At 34.5% G+C, this 20,664-nt stretch overlaps 1 protein-coding gene and 1 long non-coding RNA gene across 2 annotated transcripts in view; one reads left to right on the top strand and one right to left on the bottom strand.

The window, feature by feature from the left end:
- Nucleotides 1-20,664, top strand: part of cntfr (ciliary neurotrophic factor receptor) — a 199,191-nt gene that overhangs the window by 151,884 nt on the left and 26,643 nt on the right. The window lies entirely within an intron of this gene.
- The window catches only part of LOC138237701 (uncharacterized), a 59,987-nt gene that overhangs the window by 31,319 nt on the left and 8,004 nt on the right, over nucleotides 1-20,664 (bottom strand). The gene's annotated exons all lie outside the window — the stretch shown is intronic.

Here is a 20,664-nt window from a genome sequence, read left to right as displayed (position 1 = left end):
TGGATGCATAAACCCTGGAAGTGAGACCAAGTTGTCCGTTCCGAAGTTGGGTCTTGTGTTTTGAAGGATAACTAAAGCCATTCCTTTGCCAGAAAGGTTTCTGGCTGAAAACAAACCAATTTGTTAGAAATCAAAAAGGTCTGTTGCAAAATTACATTGTTTACAGTTACATTAATTTAATGCATACTGTGATATAAAGATGTAAGAAGCTGTTTATTCCAATAGAATGTGGTAGGAAGTCTGCAGTTTCTTTCCTTAGACAGCTTTGACAGTATGAAAAGTGCATATACGCTGCATTTTTGACAGCACACATAGAAAAAGTTTCAATGTTGCCCTTGAGTGACATAGTGTAAAGAATAAGGTTGCATGTAATGTGTCCTTGGATGTCATGTCATTTTCTGTCTTCGCTTTGTTTTTTATCCATTCCTCAAATTCCTGAAATGATTTTTCCTGAAAAGCTTTTGCATTTTCTCCTATCAGTGTATAGAGAACACAACAGTAGTGATGGAGCTTGATTAATTCGATATATTCTGTGTTTTATTTTTCAGTTGTTTTGTACAAATGGGATGTTTACACCCACCCAGAGAAACGTAACAAATTAAAGCCATTCTGTCACAGTTCTCTTTCTGGTACTATGGTAAACTATAATGACCCACTGCAAGCTATAGCTTACCATAGTTTAATATAGTATATTTTATCTATATTAAATCAAGAAAACTGAATTTAAAACATTGATCTCATTTCCCTTGCAGTTAACACCACATACTGTACTGTAGGCTTCCATATCTTAAGAACTGGTAAAATGATGTGTTCACTTAGGTAGATTACGTAGGAATTCTAGATTAAACAGCGCTACTGACTCTAAGAATGTATAGAGACACTTCCATGTTAAGCTACTTAAAAACCAATATGAATCCAAATTTAAAAAAAGCAATTTTTACTGCTCGAACTGCTAATTCTAATGGAATGAAGCATTTCATGATTATGACTCAATGGCACGTCCTCAATTTACCCAGACATACTCACTTGCTAACACTGGGTCTTCCTTTTGCCCTGAATATGAGCAACTGCATACACATGGATTTAATTTGTATACAAGAACAAAAATGACTTGTATTGTCTAATTAATTTATTTGCAAATGATGACTCAATTACATCTAAAATATTTTTAGATGTCAGTATGTAATAGGTTCTTTCTCAATGTCTTTGCTAAATGCACATGGTTGAAATACTCTGATTAGAGGAGATTAGCATATAGAAAGAATATCTTTTGAAAACTTTGATTCTTACACTTGTAGATTGAGCATATTGTAGGTGTAGCTCTCAGTAATTATGAAATAATTCTAATCACATTTTTGTAATGCTAGTGCTTAGATTATTTCTTATTCTGTTTCCTAATTTTTATAATAGCAGTCTTGAGGGGTCATTCTTGAATTAACTGCTCTTGAACCTTTTGGTCTGATTAGTAACTTAGTTTGTAAGCACTCAGAAGCACTTGAGATATACAAGAGAAGGAACAGATCAGTTTACATCAAATTATTTTTTCCCCTGTGGAGTTTAAACTAATAACATCATGAAAAAATACCAATATAAAAGACTACAAAGATCATGAAAGCTTTACTGACAAAATCACAATTCCTATATACAGTATGTTATGTTCATCAGCATTTACTTATATCACTTCTGGCATTCAACTGAATATTAAACCAGAAGTCTTCAATATATCCTTTTTGTTGTGGGCCCAAAGTATTTGTAGTGTGACTACAGTATGTGTTCCCTACATGACAGGTTGGCTTTAAATATAGATTATCTATAAAGCTTGCACTGATAGTTTCATAGTAATCGTAAAGTAGTAGGCTTCTTTTATCATAAGTCAAGGTTATTGAGTGTTTTGTTTGCTGTTATTAATATTATAATATTAATATTATATTTTGGTAAGAAAAACTTCTCAGGAAATGTAGAAATGATATCTTTGTAATCCAAAAAAACAAATGCATAATATAACTCTTTACTTATTCAAAGTTGTTGGTTCATGACTTAATGGTGGAGGAAATGTTCCGAGCAATTTTTTTGTAACAGGAGTTTCAAGTAAAATGAGAAAAAGACATTCCTCTTTCAAGAAAGCAAAATCCACAAATGCTTTGGTGTAAAACTAAACTAAGGGGTCCATTTCTTGGAACTCTAAAGGTTTGGGGTCATTTCATTTGTCTTACAACTAGTTTTCTTAGCTTGGAGCACACTGGCAAAACTATCGTACAGTATATGCTTTGCTATGAAGCAAGTGAAATCAATAGGAACTGTTTGATGCAATGGGCTTGAACTAAGATTTTTGGGTATGTAAACAGTTTGTGGTCGCTTTGTAAACCTTTCATGAAAATAATTGCATTAATGAGCTGTGTTAATGAAGGCTTGGAGGTGAACATTAGGTTAAACAAGCATCTGCTAATCAAAGGGACTGGCATCTGTGTTTAAATTTAGTTTCACATTTACATTTAGTTACTCTGCTTCATCTCTGGAGTGGTTCAATGGCACATGGTTTTTTGTTAAAGGGAGGCTCAACACAACACTGGTGTTCCTTTCTAAGAGCAACTAGGTAGGGAGCCGTAATCCATACTGAGTACAAGAATGTTAGCATTGTTGAAGAATAACTGAAGCTTTACCTCCTCTTGTAGTGTTTAATGTAATGTTACTCACTTTGAAATAACTTTTATCACTGTATAAGAGCTTTTAATGTCAAGGAAACTGCCCCATGCTCACTGCAAAGGTTATTTTTAAGAATATATTTGAAATATTCATCTAATGGGGCTCATTAAAGCTCCTTGTATTTTCTGTCTCTATTCTTATTCTTATAGATGGTGGTGATGCTAGTGATGGTCACCTAAGGAATAAAGCAATACAGCATATGGTCTTGTCTTTTCCTTTTACTAATGATATTAAAGTTCACATTAAAATACCATTTAAACTTGTTTATGTATCTGATTGTGTTAATTCACAACAACAGAAGGAATCAGAAAATGTTTCTTTATAGTTAGTATATACAGTATATAGTAAAATAGTAATATATAGTATACACAATTACTTGTTTTCCAGATTTCTAGACTTTATGTGGTCAGCATATGAAAAAGAAAAAGATTGTGCAGACAGAATCCATTGTCTCCAAAGCACTTATCAAAGCTAATAAGAAAATAAAAATCTTTGACAGCTCCTCTCTAGAAACAATCATGCTAGCAGGGGAATAGAGGAGCTGGCAGCTCTTTGACGAAAGAATCAGAGATTTAGATCTTCCATAACACAAGGACTCAAAGGAGTTTGGTTCTGCTGAATGTTATGGTATGCAAACTATTTACATTTTGAGAGGTTATAACATGTTGATTTGTAGATTATTTTTCTTCTTCACAAGGTTAATAATTACCTTTTTAATTTCAGATTTATTGTTTTCAATTCCGCCTAGCAATGACACTCCCCAATCATTTCAGATATTGTAGTTCTTCTTTGCATTTGTACTATCCATCAGAATCAACAATAAAAGTTTCTGATATTCTAGATTTTTGTGTAAATAATTCTATTTTTATGTTGCCAGATAACGCAATTAAAAACCATTACATGAAAGGAAGAGAAGAGAAAAACAGAAGAAAATGCAAGTGTGTATCTGGCTTACTGATAGGAGAAATTCACTTTGAGCTGATAAGACTCTGTTGATCAGTAAAACCTAATTATCCTCCATTGCAACCCTCCCTTAATGTTACTTAAAGTATCATACTAGGTGACACCACAGTTTCCATTATATAACTTTGCATTCAGAATCCTAGAACGCTAACTGATATCTAAATTACATGCACCCTCTAGGAGCTTAATTCATATTAGGAGGTTACCAAATTCTCAGGTCTGAAGTTCTTTGTTTTAATTCATACCTTAAGAAGAAATGCAAGCATACCAGCCTCAATGAACAAAAAATATACGTCTCACAGACTTTTGACATGTTCCAGGATGTAGATTGTTCATTTATTTTATATGAAAATGCCACTCGCAAAGTGATCATTGTGAATACTACTATCATTGTGAATACTACAATTCTCTCTATACACTGAGCATCTGAAAATTTCAATGGAAGTCTGAATCTGTAAGATTATTTATAAGAAATAAAACTATTAACTTTTTCCCTTTCTTAACCTCCACTGAGTGTTGCCAGTCAGAATTAATACATTTTACTCCACAGAATGAGTCACCACTAGCCTGGTACTTTAAACATGATCTTGTACCACATGCTGAACCATGTTTAAAAATCCCTGATGTGTTTCTGTTATGTCCTCAGTCACAAAACAAAATCATGGCTAATGACATGAATATGTACAGTACGTACTTTTGTCATTCATACTCAAGTGTCTAGTTGTTTAACAGGCTTGGTAGTGATTTTCTTGGCCCACTACCACTGGCTTCCTGTACATAAAACAAAGTGACAGAAGCTGTGCTCAGGGTCCTGCAGTGATTTAGGAAGTAGCAATGTCTCAGCAGCTGATAGAAGGACAAATAGCAAGGGTGCTTATTTAAACAGTATGGTGTAAGAAACCACTCAAAGTGCTATATGAAATTAGCACTGTTAAAGTAGTTTCACTGTTTTACCATGGTTGAATCAAGCTTAATCCTTGTATATGTTCCGCATTGCTGTACATTTTAAGGCATGTGTAATATATTAGAATATAAAAACAATTACAAAATGAGAGGAGGCCATTTGGTCCATTTAGCCAATTTGGTAGTTGAGAGCTAATTGAAGATCTCATTCAGCTATTCAGAAGCCAGGGTTCTACACTCCCACAATACAAATTATTGGGTATTGTATTTCATTATATCCTTCTGTGCTTTGTAAGTTTTAATCATTATTTCACTGTGCTTTACAAAATCAGTATGATTTGACTATGGTAAAACTATGCAGTGTATTTATATCAATGGTTTATATACTAATGCTACTAAGAGCTTTTGTAAGGGCAGAATTGTATACTATACTATGAGCTTGCTTGCTCTTTGATGATTTCTTTGCTTGCTGTGAACTTAAAGTAAGCTTTTTTACTGTACTCTCCACGGAATAACCCTAATTTTGCAGTTTACAAGTTCCTGAATTCTGGGGCACAGTACTTAAAATTGCTTTTTTCAATGGTTTGTGGTTTTAAAACCATTGAGACATACATATGTTTATCATTCTAATTTTACACTTTCATATTGTTTTAGCAGCATTTGGTGACGATTGTTCAATCCCCTCATCCATGATACAGAGCACCAAAAATGTAACTAGATCAGGAGGCCCACACAATGGACAGCATTGGTAACCCAAATATTGCTTTGATCTGCCTGGGAGAAATAATAGACAGGAGGTAGCTGCGAAATAAAGGAAAAAGTTTAAAGAGAACAAAAATGCATACATATGTTTTCTCTTTCTTCTTTCACGCATCAAGTCAGTTGTCAGATAAGAAATTCTGCTTTTACTGAAAATGAAACTGTGGATTAAATGTTCCATTTCAAGGAATCAGCATTCAACCTAATTAGAAATGAGCAGAGCTCAAAGGTTCAGATCCAGGTACATGAGTCTGAAAAATCACTCAGCAAGGCTGCCCTGGCATGTGTCCCATTACAGCACTGCACATTCTACACATACACCAATGAAGAAGATATTGTTTATGTTCAGAATGACTTCAGCGCCTATCTTTGATTTTTAAGTGTAGGTTATAAGTATATATATATATGTCTTTATTTCTTGCTAATGATACAGTTCCATTTTCTCAATACTCTCACTCAAACTTATCTACAAACTTTCTTTATAGAACCGATATTTTAATATCTGCCTAAACATTAAATTGTTGGTATTTTTGCTGGTTTATTGAGCAGTCAGGTTTAATATACTATTAGCAGTCAATTATTAAGCTTATTATAGAAGGAAAGATATTGCATGTATAATGTTGCCATAATGATGCATATATTCATAGCCCAGGCAGAATGCATAAGAAACCAAGTCAAAGTATTGTAAATAACTACAGGTATGTTCTTTTGTTCCTTTTGGCACAGATAATGAAAATTATAGTATAATAATGTCAAGAAGATTTTGGTCATACAGACAAAAAGGACAAGAAATTGTGGTCCAAAAAGCAAAATACACATTTTGGCCCAAAGCACTTACATGAATACTATAAACATTTTTACAAGTTGCCCCTCTTAAATATAGTGGAATCATATTTTTTTCCCAAAATGCTTTGAACGCATGGTAGTAATAGCAATCTTTTATATGGCCATCTGTGTCAGGCCCTGTTGGATGCACAAGGCCAGTCTATTGCATTCTGCTACTCTTCTGTCTGCTCCAGTTTTTGCTTAGTGATGTTTTGTCTCTAAGTCTCTATACCAAGGCTGGATTTTTATATATTTATATTGTTAACCTCTTTTTTTACACACAAAGTGCTTTTGAAAGTTCCACAAGTTGTTTTCCTCTCATCTTCAGGGACTGATTCTCTTGAATGCTTTATCAAGGCACAGGAGATACAAATGAAATTATTCTACTGCTTGACTTGTGTTTTACTTGTTCCATGTGTGAAGGTTTTAAGGACGCAAACCCCTTTGTCTGCATACTGTATGTTGTATGTGAGAATATATAAAATAAAGGTCATGCAGAACTTTGTGTTTTTGCCAGAGCTCCAGTTAATGCAAATCAGGATAGAAAGGCTATAACTTGTACCTCATTACCAAGCAATAGGTGTCATGAATTTTAAATCCTCTTCAATCGTGTATTAAGGTACTGTATATTGTACTTTTTCTTTGTCACCTCGAATAATCCTTGACTGTTGAAATTTTTACTCAATCATGGCACTTCTACTCAATACAGTTTTTATGTTTTTAAGTAGTATAGTTGAGTGTAGAGTGTAGAGGAGTAACTTCTCTCCTGCCATGTTGCTGAACCCCATACCCTGGTTTCCTTCAAGAAACAGAATGGATGAGATGCTTGAATCAATCAGTTACTAATTACCAATAAGTGTCACGATATTAGTTCCCCCTCCTTAAGGGTGCTCCAGCCCTTTCACTCAAGTCTTTATTCTATGCACCTGCTCCCTATTCCCAGCCCACCTTAAAAGCCAGGCGCTGACGCTCATCCGGGCTCTGCATCTATTTTCCATATCGTGCGAGTCCGGGACCAGGAAGCGCCTGGTCCCGTTAAGGTTTTAACCTCGGTTCCCGTTCCTGTTCCCCGTCCGCCGGTTCCGACCCGGCCTTCGTGGTTTTAATTCTTTGTTCTGATGGATCTCCTGGTTTTGGACTTACTCTTGTGTTTTTGGATACTCTAAGGACTTCTCTTTTGGATTGTTCGCCTCGGCCACACCTCCCCCGTGCACCAGCGCACCTTGGACACGCCCCCGTGTCTTCAGCCCCGTTTTCCTGCATGCATTTCCCCAGTGTTTCCCCACTCCGTCGGACTGTGTCGTCCGCATAGGGTCCGGAAAGAACTGTTCGTTACATAAGGCTAAATGGGGCAAGCCACTTCCTCTGTTTTGTAAGCAGTTGCTAAATTCTTTTCTCTCAATATTTAAGATACAAAACAATAGTTACAATAACCCACACTACAACTTAAATGCTGCTGTTACTGACATTAATTGTAAGTAACAGAAAAGACTGGTATTGTACTTATTCAATGAAAGCTGGCTTCTGCATCTAAAATTTTATTTCTGAAATTGCATAATCATCACAAGAAGAAATCTATTTAAATTGTAAGATTATTAAGGGTATTTTAGATTATCTAATAAGAAACTATAAGTAATAGACAAGAGGATAAAAGAGGAAATTATCTAGTATAGATACATAATAATAAAGTATATTATTTTCTGTATTAGTTCTGACCGCAAAGCTAAACTAGGGACATATTTTCCTCCTATTTCATTGAATAAATTAATGCCATTTGTATAATTTATTTCTTAAAGGGAAGTCAAGCATGTAAATGGCTGTGATTGTTCACCCTTAAATAATTACTGCCTTTAATTTTGTCTGTGGTGCACAATTATCATGTGCTATTTTATGATCTAAAAGGTGCTTCTGCAGGGTCACCATTCCATGCTGCTATAATTTTATGAGTCGGAATGCAACCCCTTCCAGTATGCAAAATTTTAAAGGATTTTTTGTTCTGTTAAAAGACAACTCAATAAGGAAAGTAGCAAACTGAAAGAATAGTTCAGGTGGGTAGCTGCGTCAGCTTGTGTAGGCTGCAAAGTTACAAGTAATAGGTTTATTCCATGCTGAATAAAGAAGAAAAAAAACGCAATGTTTCGGCCGTGTAGCCTTCTTCAGGTGTAGTCGTTCCTTTGTTCCTTTGCAAAATTACTTGTTCCTTTGCAAACTGATAGAATGACCAACGCTTTTGGTAAACTGAAAAGAGAATTTTGCCTTGCTTGTAGGAACACAGGGTCTCCCATAAAAGCAATATGTATCACTTTTTGTGCACACAAGTGACATAGAGGTATAATATTGAATATATACGTCATGCATTAATACACAACATAATACGGCACCTATGGTATTTATGTATCTTGTATTGTCTATTATTTATGTAAATATCACATAATTACATAAATAACATATTTCTTTGTTGTAACTGTCATTAATTAATTGTTTCGTTATTTTCCTAAGCTTGGCAGTCACTGCACTATATAGTATAAGAACTAAGAGTCCATTCTGTTGGCTTGTCAGCAGTGGTAACAGCTTTCTAGGTCACTTCTCTAATAGGTTTGTGGGACTCAGATAACTTTAAATAGTTGCTTTGCCCTCCTGCCATTTATGGTTCATTTATAATATGATTCCATAGATCTATTTTCCAGAACTTCTAAAATGTTTGCATGTGCCCTTCACTATTGTTTCTAACTCTCCAGTACTGTGGAGCTCTGTTTTATTCTAATTGCATACTGAATAGTGCAATGACTTTGGTGCAAAAAACAGTTTTTAAAATGTTATAGTCAGTGAGCATTGTGAGAGGCTGATAACCTGCACTCACTGGAATATGTCAAAGTGACGCTTGACCTACAGCTGCAGGAATCAACGATTCTGGTTGTGCTAAGGTAAAAAAACTGCCCATATCAGCTTTGTAAAAACATGTAAAATGTACTTATCATGTCATGGCTTAAAGTTCTTTATGAACATAGATATAACTTAGGATTTCTCCACCAGTAAAATATTACTTGCTTAAAATCCTGATTTTTCTTAGCTAATACTGAAGGACAGGTTTGTGCTTTTGTTACTAGAGCAATTATGCTTTGTCTCCTGATGTTTCCATCACTGTTCTTGTTAGACTAGAATTTCTATATAGAGCCATGAACTCATCTTCGCTCTTAAGACAATATTTCCTCTTTGGTGGATCCCTTGTATTGGTCACTAATTAAGGATACATATTAAAATGTTATTGTTAACTTATTAGGCCTTCAAACTTTAGTATTAAATAGGTTGGCTGTATTTAATATTATAAAAAATGTTTTTTACAATACATCCCACAACCAGCAGCTTGTAGAAGCTGGATTTCTTTTTACAAGATTCATGCATCCATGCTGACATGTGCTAATGCACATTCAGACTTTTCAGAACATTTTAACTTAATAGTTTAATATGTATATACAGGCACACATATGGTGGAAATACAATTTGTTTAGTTCACTTTCATATGGAATTGATGTGGCACAGACTAATGTTGCCTAAACCAGTAAATTGGAACACTTACTGTACATTTCAAGAAATGAGGGGGAACAAGAATTCTCAAACTAAAAATCTCTCCAGTATTTTTGTGCAATAATTTTGACTATAATCTACTAGTTATCCTGGAACTTATATTATATATTATGCATATGTATGTGTGTGTGTTTATTTGGATTTTCTGTTTTACATAATGCTTTAGGGTGATTGTTATTAAATTTGCAATATTAAATAATTATTTTGGTTGAATAGGTATAGCTTCATACAAAAGAGCTGAGCAAGATTCTATAATTAGTCGTGACTTGTGTTTATTTTGGTGAATTAGGTGTATCTTTTATGATCTATAATCAACATCATATTCCTAAGCTAATATAGAAATAAATAAGTAAGTTATATACAACTATGTTGATTAGTTAATTAGTTATCGCATAAGAAATAAATAAATTAAACAGACAACAACAACAAAGTTTTTTTCTATTGTCTCACCATGAACTTTAAGGGATAGTTTGCTGAATATACAGTATAGTACTGTATATTGAAGATGTCACCTTTTTCAAGACTGTTTAAATTTACCTGTCTCAGCAAACATACTAAATTAATTTTGGGGGGTGGATGCATGAACTAAATTTGTTCACAATTATATGACTAGCTTTCATTTTGAAAATATATGGAATCAGATCTGTGGAAGCCTAAGAAATATGGCTTCCTTTGTTTTTTTTTCCTGGTGAGAATAATAAATCAGACTTGCATAAATGCAGTTCTAGTTATAAGATTGTAATCTGGACACTAGCGGGTGGCTAAACCACAGCATATGGCCATTAATATAGTGGACCACCGAAAGGGCCATTAATAAAAGCACTGGGAAGGAGAAAAGAGACAATATCAAAGAAATACTCATTTCTTTAATCTGCGTTCCCTCTGCCAAACAGATACAAAGACCACTGCCTCAGATGTTTTTGTTTTTTTCCCTTTCTTTTTCATTCATTCTTTTTTCTTGACAGCCTCCACCCCAACCCCCTACCTTTTTAATAGGCTTTTGTGTGTCTGCCAAAAGTCACTCTCATCCTCAAACCAGCACTTAGATTAATCAATAGCCCGAGCATTGCAAAGCCATTAGCATTGCAAAGAAAAAAAAGGTTTTTCAGCTGTCTCCCCTGACATCTAGCTCATGAAAGTCTAGCCTTCCACCCTGCACCCCCAACACCCCATGCAAACACACAACCTCTCACTGCACACACATGCACACACAAGACCCCCCTCCCCAGAGTCTGAACTACTTATGCAGGCTGTGGTGTCTGACATTGCACGCTCAAGAGAGAAATGACCATTCTAATGTCATTTGACTAGATCCTTACTAGCAATGACTGCTTTGGCAGGTAGCCATTATTCATAAGCAGAATGATAATCACGCCCGACCCAGATGTCCAGATGGCTTGTGAAGAAAGCACCCACAAATCCCACAGGCACACAGAGGGCAAGGTGTCCAGTGTCTTCAGAGGCCCACTAAAAAACATGCAGCCTCATGCCCTGAGCATCAACCCTTACATTGTCTCTATTCTAACCTTTGTATCAGACCCCCGCCACACACACACCTTTCAAAACCTATATTAGCATCTTTTGCTCCTATCTCATTTATTTCATCTGCATTTATTAAAAGGATATCTATTCTTTTAATTCAAATTCCTTCCATTTTTTTTACCAGATTCCCATAAATAATCATAGTGCAGAGCAAAAGAGTAGTTTGGCGTTCACAAAAATAATGGCTATAATGGTGATCATTGTTGTTATTATTATTATCTGAATGGATAATGAAAGAGTTACACTCATAATCCTTAAGAGTTTGTTGTTAGCATACCAGCATTTTAGAAAAAAATACTTCAATTATAACTACAGTGTATATCTGCTGTGTTATTTATTCTTGCTCCTTGTTGTTGAGCTGAAAGGCTTTATAAGACTGATGTTTGTCTTTTATGAGGTTATCAATCCCATAAAAACAGATGTTTGTTTGAAAGCCTCCAAAAATGTCTTCTTCCATTGCAACAGTGATCTTTTTTCTTGTGTTTTTGAGCACATTTTGTGAAACAGACTAGCGGTTTACAAGATTACAGAATGGAGAGATTTGCACTGACTCCCATTAATTTTGAATTCATTGCAGAAACATGTTTTTGTTCCCCAAACCTTACTAAAACTGTGAATGCTGAGATGTAAATTGGTTTTGCAATATGCTGATGCTTGCTTGATTATAGTCTTCATAATTAATTGCAGTCATTGGCCTCAGCAGGGGCATTACATTTCTAAATAATGTTTTGCTAATAGAACATACATCACCAAGATGTATTCTGACCCCAGACTAAATACACTTGAAATTAAAAGAATTAAAAGTTAAAATGAACTCCAAAAAAACATAAATCATAAAGAACATAAAAACGTTAAGGCTGTATTTTCCTCATAAACATACAGTATACTGTAAGGTGACTTAAGTAAGACTTTGTGGAAGTAATTGATTGCTCTTTAGAAATGTGTAAGCCTCTAAGCCACCAGTCTATCTCAATCTATAATTCTATCCATTATCAGAAAGCCAGTTACCCTGGTGAGGTCCGTACTAAACTGAATCCCGGGCTAAAAGTGATGGAGAACATGACTGCATGATGGTTGGAATACCAGACTACCACAGGATCCATTTTGTACTTATTCATTAGTTTTGTTTTCTTACAGTGTAACTGAGTGTCACACATACTTCCATGCTCAGATCACTGTACTGTAACAATAATAATTCTTAAGCTTACTAGGATGCCATGGTGGAGTGCCAATTAGTGCTGCTGCCCGACAGCTCAGGTCCCAGGTTCGATTCTGTACTGAAGAGCCTTCTGTGTAGGTTTGATTATTTACTGGTATTCTGATGATGGATGGAAAGAACATTGTACTATGCAAAGGTAAATAGGCATAGAAAAAAATAAATATTTTTATAACACCTGTCATAATAAACTTTAAGGTTTATTATGACTACTTTCCATAATCGAAATACAATCCAGTCTACTCAGTAAAAAAAGGGGAAAACAAATTAGCAGACACTGCTATATTAGATTGGTAAAAGTGTGTTTTTATTTGTGGAATTGTAGATAATTTCATTTATTAGTGTAACTGCCACTGAACCATTGATTTTACTGACATCTACTGGGGGTGTAGCCAAACAACATGTTTTTACTGTAGTTTTACTTAAACTTAAATTAATTATAATTGTTGCAATTCTAGGACAGTGTACCCAAGGAGACGCTAAAAATGTGTTATAAATTAGAAAGAGGAACAAAATGTGTGTTCAGTAATTAATATCCTTAATGGTGCTCGTTTTGTTTTTCTTGGCAAAAATGACAGATGTACAAGTGAAATAAAGTCTTTCATAAAAAGGCATCTAAAGCACTCGGAAATCCTAAGGAAATGCTGAAGAATGAAAATGAACAGGCACTCCATCTTTTGGTCGTTTTCCAAACTTTTGAAAGAAACTTTATATAAACTATATTCACTTTGTTTAAATACTGTATATATATTCAAGCACAGAGATGGAAGGTTGCATTTGTTTGTCATTTCCTGGCTCATGGGAACTGCAGCAATCAGTATTTATTTTTTAAGTCAATAGATAAGGATGTCATAAATAATAGCATTTAAATAATTCTGTCTTATTATTATTAGTTGTATGAATGGTATTAGTTTTTTAACAGTGTGAGTATTTTTAATGTCAACAAAGCTAGGTCATATTTTGTAGCTCTTGACAACTTAGGAACAAAGACGATTAAAAAAGAGAAAAAACTTGCCTACGACCAGTCACAGAGTTTGATGGGACATTCAATACCAACAATGTTTAAAAATGAAAATGGCTGAATGAAGTGATTATTGTCATAAAATGCTCATTTACATTTAAAATACAAAATTTACCTATTTAATGTTAGTTCAAGTAAATGTATAATAGTACTAATTTTCCAGGGAAAAGTTAATTAGTGGTAGTGCACTGTTCTTTCTCTGTTTTTGTCTAGTTTCTGTTCTATATCATATCTCTTTCATAAGTTATTCTGTCATCTGATTTAAATGTGTTTCAGTCTTATTCACCTGTCAGGTATTTCACAACAGGCGAGTGTGGGGGAATGTTAGGTGCCATACCACTGCCGGCTTACAGTATTCAATATACAGTATCTTGAATATCTGCTCCTTTGTTACTTGGGCAACAAGAACATAGACATTGAATTATGTGTGAGGCTCCCAAAATCAATGTGTTAGGCCATCTTGTATTTTATGACAAAAGCAGTGTGCCCACATAATATGATATTTTGAAGTATAGTAAAAATCTATACACACCAAATCTGTTAGCTGGCTGTTCATGCTTACTGTCAATATTTCATTGTAAATATAATATAATAGAATTAAAAGGATAATGTTTGGAGCTTTCAGAATCTCTGGCACATGGTGTACAATTTAGGATTTAATGCTTTGAGGAAAGCTACGATTGATATTGAGGGGCATCCATAATGATTGTCATTATTAAGCCAAGTATTAAGTATAAGAATAAAGTGTTGTCAAGTATTAAGCAAGGCAATCCACCAAAAGTTTATTCACCTTACTTCATTGCAGTGATGTTCACTGGGGACTAGAATGTGTCAAATGAACACAGTATTGCTTAGACCTTTCACATATGGTTCAGTGACTCATTAACACCTCCTAATTAATTAAGGAGAAATGACAAGGAAGCTCTGAGTCAGTAAAAGTAATTCACCATTTTCAAGTGTGTTAGGTATGAGATACAGCATATTATTTTCTTAGCAATTCAACACATTGTTCACAATACTTTAAATATTTTCTTGTTGGTGTTTTTTTTCTTTGCACGTAAATTAATATGACAAATGGTAATGCATGTAGTCATATTTTGTAGTACGGTCTTTGTGTTTTAATCATCTAAATGAAATGTTAATTGAGCTATTAGGAATTGTCCAATTGGTTTACACTGATCCAGAGATTGGTTAAGTCTGTTTTTGCTATTTAGATATATTACTATATGTTTTAGCTCTAATAGGAGTAAATATATGCATGGAATTACACAAAAATAAAACATAAATTATATTGTACATATAATGTACAAATTAACATTCATATTAATCTTATGATCACAAATAACGGTTTTGGATCCCAGTATTTCCCAATGCTGTCCTAAATTTTGGAATGAAGGCATGGATTTGATGTTATTAGTACAGTGAAGGTTCAATGTTCAAGTCTGACATCACGGAAAGATTTTAATCTTATTGGGTAAGAGAATCTGTCAGGGCTTTTACTGTGATAGTGTTGTATTGATGACAATAGCTCTGTCAGGTCTGGTCTGTTGCAAAAAGAATTTGAAGAAACAAAGTGAAAGGAAAATTAATATACATTGTATATTTACAGTAGTGGAACCAGCTAAAATATTACATATTCATATTATAGTATTAATGGTATATACAATATAATGCATATACTGTGTATAGTATTAGAGCATGGAGCCATGTCATATGCAAGCTTCAAAACAGCAAGGTTAAAAAGGATAAAAGGTGTATAGATAGTATTATACTGTATATGTGTGTATTTTGTATACTGTCTTGCATGTTATGAATTTAAATTAACTAATGACTACACTTTTAAGCTTTGTGATCTATAGATACTATTTTATTGTGTACATTGTCTTATTGTTTGTATTCTATAACATTAAAAATCTATAATTCAGAAACAATAGATGCCAAGTTTGTCAAATAATTTGTCAATGACAGTAACCACAAAACATTATTAATGATCATGGTTGAAGTTTCACTACTTCTGTAATTTTTTTAAACAAGCAGCTTGTCTGAACTGCTTTAAATTTACAAGCAGTAATAATGCAGTTATGAGCTACAGCTGGAAATATGTTCGCGATCATGTGTGTCAGATTGAATGTGGTCTAAAGAGCTTCTGTGCACATCCATTCTAAAAGTTACACTAAAGTTCAGATTTAAAAAAAATATTGAATATATTAATGAGTAATTTGTTTGGCAACTTTATCATCTTAAATATACTGTAAGACCATTGTGGCTGCTTGGACTATGGGACTAAGTAATAAGCAACACGATCAATTTTCTTTCATCCAAATCTCTTATTCACACTTTAGTTGATATACACACACATCAGACTGGGTGACAAATATAACAGTGTATTCTGAACGAGCAATTCTCTCTTTTAAAATAACAATGTTTTGATGCAACAATGTAACTTGATCTCCCAATACCAGGCTGATCAAGTTTAATCTTTAAGCTTTCATGTGACAAATCTTGTCCTCTCAAATACAATGATTTTTCAAGGTCAGGGCATAGCTGTAAAATTTCTAAAGATAAAAATGTGGAAGACAGTTCCTTAAAAACTCATTTTGAGAGTCTGCTTCTGAAAAAGCAACTTGCATAATCTTCCAGTGAGTTTACCAGACAGGAAACAACCAGGTTGATAGATTTATCTGTCATGCGTCAGTTAGACACACTGTAGCGGCAAGGTGGTTATCACTACCGCCTCACAGCTTGAATATGTTACAGTAGGTTCAATTCTGGTTTGTGTCGTCTTCTGTGTGGAGGTTGCTTGCTCTCCTCTCCTTCACCTGGGGTTCACCACCATAAGACATACAGTACAGCAGGGGACAGGTTAATGAGTATCTCTATTTTTTCTTCCCTTTGTGCTTCTGTGTGTGTGCACCACATGATGGATTTGAGTCTCATCCAAGGCATAGTCTTGATTTACACCCTGATAAGCTCCAGATTGCTGTGACCCTTACATGCAATTTCCTTATATTCCATGTATTCCTTATACTAGGAATAAGCAGCTTTCTGATAAGCAATGCCTCAGAGTAAATAATAAGACTCTGTTCAGACATAAGTTTGTATAGATCAAATAAGCTCTCTTCGGCAAATAACCTTTTGAAAATGTTTTAAATTCCACAAATGGGTCTATTATAATAATAGTTGTGTTTTTGAATGTCAAACTAGTGTGTAGTGCACTGCACTAGTTATGATTATTTTTGTGGGAATCTAGTAAAAACTGGAAAGTATTTGAATTGAAAGAATAAAAATTATTTTATTTTAATGTAGATGACATAACTGAGTTAGGAACAAAATAAGCCAAAAAAGGTTTTGAAAGGTGTGTGTGGGGAGGGGACAAATACAAAAGTTACAATAGAGACAAAGCAAGAATTAATGCTCAAAGCACAAGGTTTTTTGTGGGCCTCAGAAGGCACTGGACACCTTCAATCAATCAAAGTTTATTTATCAAATGGACAGCAATACAGCATGCAGCAGCTGCTATGTGTCCAGGGTTTATGCAGTATTATGTACAAGTAGTGTAGTATGCTGAATACAATGAAAACTGTATGTCCATGAAGCCATTACGGGTGATTTGCTGAAGGAGCTGCAGGTTGGCTATTTAGCAGTCTTATTGCTGTTCCGTAGAAGGTAGAAGCTGTTCCGTAATCTGTTGGACTTTGACCGAATGCTTCGGTACCGTTTACTGGACAGTAGGAGAGACAACAGTTTGTGACTGGAATAATTGGGGTCCTTGAGAATGGACCTGGACTTCTTAAAACATCTAGCTGAGTAGATTTCCTGGATGTTGGTAGCTCACAGCCGTTAATGAGCTGCGCTGTCTTCACCACTGTCTGCATTATTTTTCTTGTGGTACCTTACCCTGTGGTTTGTGTTATAATATTTTACAGTAATATATAATTCCTTTCTTGAGGAAGAATTCATTTGAGCACTATAACCTTTTATTATGCATTTTTTGTAATTACAATGAATGCTGCTGTCTTCACCTAAGACAAATATTGTCATTAACCATCCGTCTTACCCTATAATTCATTGCATTGGTCAATTTTAACTTTAATTTATATGGGTAAAGAACAAAATAATGTTGACTTTGATGCTGATAATGACCATGACCCTAATATCTGTTTAGAATCATTTTCTGCATTTCGTGATTCTAAGAAACAAGTATGGACTACCTATAATTACAAAAGCAACAGTGTTTCTTGTTCCAATTTATATATCCCTTCTCATAGTATATTTAATCAACCTTCTATACTAGAGTCTACCATCAATGTATTGAACATTATTTACAGACTTCACTTGAAGGGCTATACTTTGGCTACCACACCAGTGTAATAAATGGCATTATACGTTGTTATGTACTACTCTGATGAATTAGATGTTGTTCTTTCTGAACTCCTGATAATAATGTGACGTACTAACAGTGTGCTTCACTGTGAATGTAATTCATGGAGATCACAGAGATTATTTTTCAACTTTTGTGAAACACACACAGCTTTTTATAATAAATGAAGCATAGTGTTGTGCGAATGAAGACCACATTGTTTCCTGGAATGAATCAAATTCAACTCAAACTGCTTCTGACTTTCATGCCTAGTTCCATTTCCATGCAAGGGCCTGTGATTACAGCAGTTAGATCTTCTGATAATTGTTAACTATGTTTGTTCACACAAACATTTCATTTTTGATAGTTGTTTTGTGAGGTGCAGTATATCTAAAGAGAATACTTTGCATTAAGCTAAGTTTTCTTACTTAAAATAAGGTGATTGTTGACATTTGCACTGCATATAGCTCATTTTCCTTAGGTTAGAGGGCAAACATTAGTTAACATTTTACACAGTACCTTTCTATCACAAAAAAATGAAAATCCGTCAAGAGCACAAATTTTTGCAAATGCAGGGGTTTTATGTTCAATGTGCTTCACCTTGAGATGTCAAGGTTCAGACTGGTGGCTTGGTGATAAATGAATTGACAAGCACTTTAAGGTCTCCATTAGAGAGTTTCAGCATTACATTATTGATTTCAAAGTCCACACCCGAAAATGTCCTAATTAATCCAGCACGGAGCACCAACATTAAGAACCATAGCTTATGTAGCTGGGTCTAAAACATTAATTATTTCATAAATTTCCACCCAATATTGTAAAACTGTTTTTTTCTTGATTAAGGTTGAAGCAACTTCGAGCCTACTGCAGATAAACATTGTTAAAATAATTCAGTTGCTACCAGTACATTTAACCTTCAATAAAGTAGTTCAGGTGGGTAGCTACGTCAGCATGCGTAGGCTGCAAAGGAACTAAAGAAGGCTCCACGGCCTAAACGTTGTGTTCTCTTTCTTTTTTTCAGCATGGAATAAAACCTATTACTTATTCAATAAAGTAGTTTACTGCCAAGGGCTTTGTGTTTTTGATTCCAACTTCACATTAATGGAGCTGTGGAAGATGTATAGTAGTGCTTATGTATGCCAGATATAACTTCTTGAAACATTCTGCTTGAACTTTTTCATCATTTCATTTTTTTTTAATTTACACACTACAAATTGAAGCTGTAGCTACTGTATGTATTTTTCATCATGCTGTCCTTACGATGCCTACTTTAAAAGTTTGAAATGGCCAATGCTAAATGATTAAACCAATATACTATAATCAATAATCATATTATATGCACTACTTGGTATATATTTGTCCATCCCTAAATCTGAGAATGTGTGATGTGTTTTTATGTTCTGGGTTGCTGTAAAAAAAAAAAAAACATTTTTAAAAGATTGTTGAAACTTACACGCAAGTGGTTTCATGTTGTTTGAAGTGACATTTACATACATTGAGCAATGTTGAGAGCAGCCACATGATAAGAAATAAACAGCTGTGAGCCATGAAGGCAGAAGTGCAAAATGATACCAAGAGATTTACAGCAGCTTAACTGGAAATATATAAATTGCTCTTGAAAAGGTTTACATGTGAACTGTGGACTGAAGGAAAGAAAAACTACATAATGATTGCTGGTGTTTAACTATTCCCATAACCTACAATGGGTTTGGGAGGCAGGGTGGTTAAAACATAAACTCCCTAGAGACACTGGAATACAACACTGACATTAAATGCAGAACTATCTGTTTTCATGGCTCTGAAATTTTGTTAAGATGGTCGGCATGTTCACACACTTGTGGTTTATAAAGGCTCTAGTGGAGTGCAGAGCACAGCTAACGTTTCTTCTAAAGTGCCCTCCTCCATGTAGACAAATGGAAAGCATGAACTTGCAGAAAAGGAAGGCTCAGTCACACAACAGTGACAGTTCCCTAACACCAGAACATGTGTGTTATTCTTGTGGAAAAAGTGCTGCATAAAAAGATCAGTTTTGTTATTGTTCCATGGGTAATCTGCCTGAGTGACATGAGTTATGCAAAAACTTTGCTTTTATCTTGAAGTGACCATTGTTGATAAATTTTATTAAAAACTCAGATTTTCTTTATTATTTTAGGATCATCTGTAATAATAAGAATGTTGTTTAGTAATATGACAGACAAAATGGTCTTTTTGCAGTGTCTAGGTGTGTTAAAACTGCATGAAGAATGAAATGTGCAAATTACAATGCTAAACCAATGTGTAACTGTGTTACATTACTGTGTGAAAAGCAAGAGCTCTATTCCTTACTATATGGAAAATACTGTATGGTTCTAAACTGTACATTTGCATACCAGAAAATATATAAAAAGAATACATTTAAAGGCAAATTTATCTATTTTACATGTTACAATATGTGTCTCATGCTGGTTTGAAATACATGTATTTAGAAATATAAAACTAAACTTGGTTTCAGTCTTTGTGATGTTTGCTTTTGATGCTCACCAATAGCAAACATCCCATGACAAATTTATCAAGTTTAGTACAGCATGCTTCAATAATGTTTCATTCAACTACACTGCAGTCAAGCATTTTCTTCTTTCTCAAGAGGAGCAGACCAGCTGAGGGAAATAATTTTCCTGCTTTTGTCATCTTGCAAGAATCAATTGCATTTCCCCTTCCCACCAACAGGGGTCATCTACCAGTGCCAGACAAAATAAACCAACAAAATAAAATAGTTCTCACTCTTACATTGAAGTCTGGATATCTGTT

The sequence above is a fragment of the Lepisosteus oculatus genome, chromosome 3 (assembly GCF_040954835.1).
Source record: "Lepisosteus oculatus isolate fLepOcu1 chromosome 3, fLepOcu1.hap2, whole genome shotgun sequence".
NCBI lineage: Eukaryota > Metazoa > Chordata > Actinopteri > Semionotiformes > Lepisosteidae > Lepisosteus > Lepisosteus oculatus.
The sequence above is the reverse complement of the archived record's forward strand: the minus strand, read 5'-3'. Positions and strand labels throughout refer to the sequence as shown.